The 7,812-nt window shown below is 45.3% G+C and overlaps 1 long non-coding RNA gene across 1 annotated transcript in view; it reads left to right on the top strand.

The window, feature by feature from the left end:
• Positions 1-493: 493 nt before the first annotated feature.
• Positions 494-7,812, top strand: part of LOC148138498 (uncharacterized) — a 32,507-nt gene continuing 25,188 nt past the window's right edge. The window contains exon 1 of the long non-coding RNA XR_015754009.1: positions 494-590. This is a non-coding gene — a long non-coding RNA (uncharacterized LOC148138498). The remainder of the gene's footprint in view (positions 591-7,812) is intronic.

The raw sequence follows: 7,812 nt of genomic DNA, 5'->3' as shown, positions 1-7,812 counted from the left end.
GCTTTCTCTTTGGATTAGGGAATTTCCTTTATCCTAAGCCCTGTCCCTCCTCATCTGTGTCATTTTAAAGCAATTTGATTGACAAGGGCACAGTTCCAGTGGAGCCCATCCCAATATAATGGCTGACTCCTTCCTGAGGACTGGGAGCAGTTCCCACTGCATCAGAACCACGTCTTCTGACACGATTGTGTGATCCTGATACCTTCCTGCACTCTGGTAGTATCACCCAGTGTCTCTCCATGTAGTATCCCTCGATGTGTAGGTCAATTTGCTGCCTCTGTCAGTGTTTCTCCCTCTTACTGCTGGTCTGAGATCCTGAATCAACAGAATTCTCCAAACCAGAGAGCCGCAGCAGCACAGGCCAGGGATGGAGACTGGGATTTTCCAGATCTCTGCTGAACTCTGTGCCACTCTGCACGAGTTATCCTCATTGCATCAATCTAATTTCCCATTCTGTCTATTTCTCTGTCTCATGCAGTTAATCAGGATATTCCTAACTCCTGTCTCATCCATCACCTCATTGAAGACGCTTCGTCAGCCAGAGCGAGATGGAGAGGGAGATCTGCAGCCTTCAGTAAATCCTGCAGCTGGTAAGATCACTCACAGTAAACAGCACATGGAGGAGTTAGTGGCCTTCTGTATTCAGACCTGGAAGACAGGACACAGGTATAGTGCTGGGCAAGGAGCAGCAATATTCTAGGCTTCATTCCCACCAGCTTGTGAGGGTCCTGCTTTCACCTCTGCTGTGCTGGTCCTCTCTGAGACAGTGCAGGGGATCACAGGCATCAATCCTGGCCCATGCTGTATTCGTGATCTCTGTAATATCCTCCAGTCCCAATAATCCTTCCTCTGTTTGGAATCTCCTCTCGTCCACACCATTCTCTCTGTCTCTGTCTTTATCAGGTTCTCCAATCCCTAACAACCTAATTCCTAAACTTCTCCAGTAGATACTAAATTCCTTCATCCCTGTAAACCCCGACTGTCCTGTTTATCCCTGTAAGCTCCTCCTACCAATACCACCCTCCCTGTCAATGTATGTGTCTTTAACCTTTCCATCGGTCCCTACCTATGTAATCTTCTCCAGCTCCTACAACCCTTCCTTAGCTATGGACAAATTTGTAATCTCCTTATCGTTCTCCAATTCTACGATGTTAATCTTTTAAAATTTCACCCTAGTTCCCAACTCCAAACCCCTCCCGAGCACAGGACCCTCTTTCAGTTTGTGCAACCTTCCCTATCTGTATAACTGTCTCCAACCCAGTAACCTGGCATTCTCCATTGCCTTCCTATCTCTGTAGCCTCCAGAATCTTGAAGCCTTCTTATATCTGTAAACATCTTCAGTCACGACAACCTTCCATATCTCTGTTAGTATATACAATACTCTTCTCCCGAAACATCCCCTGTCTGTGCCTCTCAATCTGCCTGCCTCTCCCTACATTCATCCCTACCCCATCTCCAGAATCTATCCCAGCTCCCTCTATCATTGTAAATTCCTCCAATTCCCAAACATCTTTGGCCCACTGACATTCTTGTCCAGATGTAAATCTGTTTAATTCTAACATTCTTGAGCCCCTGTAGGCCTCCCTGTCGCTGTAACCTCTCCACATCCGTTCAAACACCCACTACTGAGGAATGACTCCCTGCAGTCGCCATAAGGCAGGTGGAATGATAGTGAACAGATATGATGGAAAAGCCAGGAAATTACAGCCCCGTGAGCCCAGTGTTGGGGAAGTTGTTGGAGGAGATTCTGAAAGAAAGGAGCTATGTATATTTGGAAAGGCAAGGGCTGATTCAAGACGGTCAGCATGACTTTGTGAGTGGGAAACCTTGTTTCACAAACCGGATTGACTCTTCGAGGAGGTGGCCAAGAGAGAGATGAAGGCAGAGCAGTGAACATTGTCCACGTGGACTTTAGCGAAGCATTTAACAAGGTTCAAAGGGATGTAGAACATCTAGCCATGAGGAAGAAGGAAGCTTATTTAAGGTTGAGGATGCAAGAATCAGACAGGTTTCTAGAGGGTAACATGGAGCAGCACGATGGCTCAGTGGTTAGCACTGTGACCTCATAGCACCACGGACTCTATTTCGATTCCAGCCTCAGGCGACAGTCTGTGTGGAGTTTGCACATTCTCCCTGTTTCTGCGTTGGTTTCCTCCACGTGCTCTATTTTCCCCCCACAGCCCAAGGATGTACATGTTAGGTGACACAGCCATACTACATTACCCATAGAGTTCACGGATGTGTAGGTTCGGCGCATTAGTCAGGGCAAATGGAGAGAATTAGGTTGGTGGGATGGTTCTAGGTGCTGCACTGTTTGGAGGGTTGATATGGAGGTGTTCGACCAAATGGCCCGTTTCCACACTGTAGTGAATCCCTGGAGATACCAGGAAGGAACTGAGGAATGGACGTAGGACAACTAGAAGAGGGCATGAAAAAGCTTTGTTGGGAAGGATTAAGGAAAACCGTAAGGCATTCTCCAATTATGGGAGGAAGACGAGGATGACAAGAGTGAGGGTAGGGATAGTGGAGGGAACTTGTGCCTGGAGTCACAGGAGGTAGGGGAGGTCCTTAATGAATACTATGCCTCAGTATTCACTGCTGAGAGGGACCTTGTTATTTGTGAGGACAGCGTGAAACAGGCTGATATATGTGAACAGGTGGATGTTAAGAAGGAGGATGTGCTGAGAATTTTGTAAAACACAAGGATAGATAAGTCACTGAACCAGACTGGATGAACCCAAAGTTACTACAGGAAGCGAGCGGCGAGATTGCTGCACACTTAGCGATGATCTTTGCATCTTCACTGTCTACTGGAGTCGTACGAGATGATTCGAGGTTGGCAAATGTTATTCCCTTGTTCAGGAAAGGGAATAGGGATAATCCTGGGAATTACAGACCTGTCAGTCTTCTGTCCGTGGTGTGCAGATGATTGGAGAGGACTCTGAGAGAGCGGATTTATGACTCCGTAGAAAACCATCGTTTGATTAGAGATAGTATGGTTTTGTAAGGGGCAGATCATGCCTCACAAATCTTATTGAACCTATTGAGAATGTGACAAAACACTTTTATGGCTCATTCAGAAAGTACGGAGGCATGGGATACAGGGGAACCTGTCTGTCTGGATACAGGATTACTCGCCCACAGAAGACAGATGGTGATGATAGATGGAAAGCATTCACCCTGGAGCTCAGTGACGAGTGGCTTTCTGCAGGGAGAGGTTACCGGGGCTGATCTCTTTGTGTGTTTAGGAATGACTTGGATGTGTGAGTGGAAGAGTGGGTTAGAAAGTTTGCCAATGAAACGAGGGTTGGTGGAGTGGTTGATAGTGTGGAGGGCTGTTATAGGTTGCAACAGACAATGACAGGATGTAGAGCTGGGCTGAGAAGTAGCAGATGGAGTTCAATCTGGAAAAGTGTGAAGTCATTCATTTTGGAAGGTTGAATTTGTAAAGCAGAATGCAGGGTTAAAGGTATGATCCTTGGGCAGTGTGGAGGAACAGAGGGATCTTGGGTTCCAAGTCCCTCGATCCCTCAACGTTGTCACCCAAGCTGAGAGCCTTGTTAAGAAAGAATATATTGTGTGGGATTTCATTCGTGTGGGGATTGAGTTTTAAAGCTGTGAGGTTATGCTGCAGCTCTATAGAGCTCTTGTTAGACCACTCTTGGAATATTGTGTTCAGTTCTAGTCCCCTCATTACAGCAAGGATGTGGAAGGTCAGAGAGGGTAAAGAGGAGATTTACCAGGATGCTGCCTGTACTGGAGGGCATGTCTTCTGAAGAGAGGTTGAGGGAGCTAAGGCTTTTCTCATTGGAGTGAAGAAGGGAGAGGGGTGACTTGGTAGAGGTGAACAAGATGATGAGCGGCACAGAGAGAGTGAATATTGAGAGACATTTTTTACCTTGACATAACTAGGGGGTCTAATGTTAAGGTGATTAGCCAGTGGTTAAGGGGAGATTTCAGAGGTAGGTTTGTTACATTTAGAGTGGTGGGTGAGTGGAATTCACTGCCAGCAGTGGCAGTAAAATTAGATGCATTTGGAACATTAAATATACTTCTGGATAGGCACATCAATGGCAGTAAAATGAAGGATATGTAGGTGAGTTTGATCTTACATTCGGATAAAAGATTGGCATGGCATCATGGCCGAAGGGTCTTGTGCTGTACAGTTCTGTGTTCTACTTTCCATGTGGTAAACTGGGTAATAAGCTCAGATCAATGTAAAAGGATATGACATTCTGGAGGAGCTAGTCAACTGGATATAAAATTGGCTGGATGGTAGGAGATAGAGGGTGATGGGAGACATGTTGTTTTTCTGACTGGAGGCATGTGACCAGCGGTGTAGAGGGTCCACTGTTTTTTGACATTTGGATAAATGGTTTGGATGGGAGTATTGGTTTTGTGGTAAGTAAGCTTTTTTTGGGTGACACTGACATTGGTGGTAAAGTGGACAGTGAAGAAGGTTATCTGCGATACAACAGGATGAACAGTACTGTTGGGATAGAGGGATAAAGAATAGCAGATGGAGTTTAATTAGATAAAGGTGAAGTGTTCTTTTGTGGTGAAAAAAACAGGGTGGGACCTGTACAGTTAATGCTCGGACCCTGGGTAATGTTGTCAGTCAGAGACCCAGGGATGCAGGTACACATTTCTTTGAAAGTGGTGTCACAGGTAGACAGGCTGGTGAAGCTGACGTTTGGGATGGTTACCTTCATTGGGTAGAGCATTGAGAGTAGGTGTTGGGATGTCATGGTGTGGCTGTACAAGACATTGGTGCAGCCACCATAAAAGCATTGTTGATCAGTAGGAAGAACTCATCTGGTTCACTTACATCCTTTAGGGAAGGACATGTGACATTCTAACCTGGTCTGGCTAACATGTAACTCCAGACCCACAGCAGTGTGTCTGACTCTGAGCTACCCTCTGGATAATTACCATTGGGGCAATGTATGCTGGTCCAGGCAGTGACACCCACATTCCATGAATGAATAAATAAAATGCTTATGTCCATCCCTACCTCTGCAAACCCCTCCAGCTGCAACGTACCGTACTGGCTTTGTTTAGGCCCTGACCACTCTCTGTAACATTCTCACCACCTCCAGCATCTTCACCTCTCTCTGTTCCTATTGTGCCAATAAACCGTGACAATGATTTCCCGTCCCACTGTCCTCCTCCTGCTAGCAGACCCTTTGCAATCCCTTTAATACTTACTCCTAAAACACTCTGTCAGTTCAGGATTTTAAGTAGTTTTGGTGACCTTCTCAGCCTCATAATCAAATATGATCCATTTTGTCCTGAGTGAGGGACCAGTGGGGATTTCTTGCTGAGGTTTTGTCTGTTTCAATGGAATGTCCTTTTGTTCAGTGTTTTACACTTTTCCTTCAAATGATTTCCATTATTCATTTACAGACACATATTTCAGACTGTTTAGCCTGTTTATCTCTGAGTCTTAAATCATCTACCTTATTACAGCGACATTATCCATTAAAAAAACATAACTTACTCTTTCCTACAATTTTCTGTCACAAATCTATTCACTGATGTACAGTTTTAGTTATACTTTGTCCCATCCTGTTCCTTTCTGCTTGAGTTCAGTCACATCCCCATGCTGTTCTGATGCTTCACCTTTTCTCTTTGGATTTGGAAAGCTCCTTTCACCTGTACCCTGTCCCTGCATCCTCTCTGTCAGTTGAAAGCCATGTCCATAAACCTACCGACATGATTGGCCAGTACACTGCTCCCAGCATATTCCCGTGGGACCATCCTAATGGATTATTTATTAAATCAGGATTAAATCAGGCATGGGATGTGGGTGTCTCTGGCTGACCAGCCTTTCTTGCCCAGCCCTAGCTGCCCTTGATCTGAGTAGCTTGCTCAGCCATTTCAGAGGGTCATTGAGAGGCAAACACTTTGCTGTGGGGATGTCGTGCAGACCACGTGAGGATGGGCAGATGTCCTTCTCTAAAGGACAAGTGTTTGGGTTTTTTGTCCAACAGCAATGGGCTCATACTTATTTATGGATTATTATTATTTTTGAAACTATTGATTTCAAATGTCGCAATTTCAGATGGTGGGATTCAAACCTGCCTCCCCTGAACATTAGCTGAGGTTTTGGATACATTCTGTAGCAATAATATCACTAGGCCATCACTTCACCTGCTCACTGGGTGCTCATCCCTGAGCACTGATACCAGTGCATCATGAAGCTAAACCCATTCTTCCGACACAATTGTGTGATCCTGACATCTTCCAGCAATCTGGTGCTCTTTCTTAATATCGCTCCATTTTCCAGATCTCTGTGGGGCCCAATGCCATTCTCCCTGTGTAACCCTCACTACATCAGTATAATTTCCCATTGTGTCTATTCCTCTGTCTCCTGTATGTATTCAGGAACGTTCTGACTCAATAGTCTTGCTAGCTGCGGGGTGGATCGTCCATCACCACATTGAACACAGTTAGTCAGCCAGAGACAGACAAAGGGAAAAGAGATCTGGAGCCTTCAATAAATCCTGTAGTGAGGTAAGATCGCTCACAGTGCATAGAGCAAATAACTATGAGAGGGCTCCAAACATCTGTGAACAAGACATGACATTGATACAGTGCTGGAGGGGTAGCACAGTACAGACACACCCCAGGCTCAATCACCACCCCTACAATAAGTTCAGTTGTACTAAGACTCAGTACTCTGCAACACTGTATCTGTGCCATGTCTTGTGGTCCAGTGTCTTTAATAATTTTTAATTCCTATAACATTTCCTATCTCTGTAACCTCCTCCCTTCCCGATAGTCTCGCCACATATTTGAAACATACTGCATTCCAGCCAACCATCCCTATCTCTGTAACTTGCTTCAGTGTCTACAACATGCTTTATCTCGGTAGTCTCCTCCTCCAATAACTGGAGACAGAGGCATGCAGCACGGAAACAGTTCTTTCGATCCAACCACTCCATGCTAACAAGAGTCCCTGAATGATACACGTTTCTCTACATTTAAACCATATCCCTTCAAACCTTCTCCTCTCCATGTGCCTACCCAAATGTCTTTTACATATTGTTATTCGACTTCTCTCCACCACTTCCCCTGGAAGCTCATTCCACACCTGCACCATTCTCTGTGTTAAAAATGTTCTCCAATTGCTTTAAAGTCTTTCCTCTCTCACCTCATATTTATGCCCTCTAGGCCATAGAACATGTAAGCGCACTACAGGCCCTTCGGCCCTCAATGTTGTGCCAACTTCTGGAACCAATCTGAAGCCCATCTAACCAACACTATTCCATTATCGTCCATATGCCTATACAACGACCATTTAAATACCCTTAAAGTTGGTGAGTCTACTACTGTTGCAGACAGTGCGTTCCACGCCCCCTACTACTCTCTGAGTTAAGACGCTACCTTGGACATCTGTCCTACAATTATCTCCCCTCAATTTAAAGCTATCTCTCCTCATGCAAGGCATTGCCTTCCGAGGAAAAAGCCTCTCAACCCATCTCACCCTGTGCTTGTCCTATATGCCTCAATTAATTTGCCTCAAATGTTTTCTCTCGAACGAAAACAGCTTCAAGTCCCTCAGCCTTTCCTTGTAGGACCTTCCCTCCAGACCAAGTGACATCCTAGTAAATCTCCTCTGAACCCTTTCCAAAGCTTACACATCCTTGCTGAAATGTAGTGACCTGAACTGTAACCAATACTCCAGTTTTGTACAGCTGCAGCATGATCTCATTGATCCGAAACTCAATCCATCTACCAATAAAAGCTAACACACCGAATGCCTTCTGAACAAACTTATCAACCTGAGTGACAATTTTCAGGGATCA

This window comes from Chiloscyllium plagiosum, unplaced genomic scaffold (assembly GCF_037043375.1).
Source record: "Chiloscyllium plagiosum isolate Xiang-an unplaced genomic scaffold, Cpla_swu_hap1 HiC_scaffold_40, whole genome shotgun sequence".
NCBI classification, from domain to species: domain Eukaryota; kingdom Metazoa; phylum Chordata; class Chondrichthyes; order Orectolobiformes; family Hemiscylliidae; genus Chiloscyllium; species Chiloscyllium plagiosum.
This window is presented reverse-complemented; position numbering and strand designations above follow the sequence as displayed.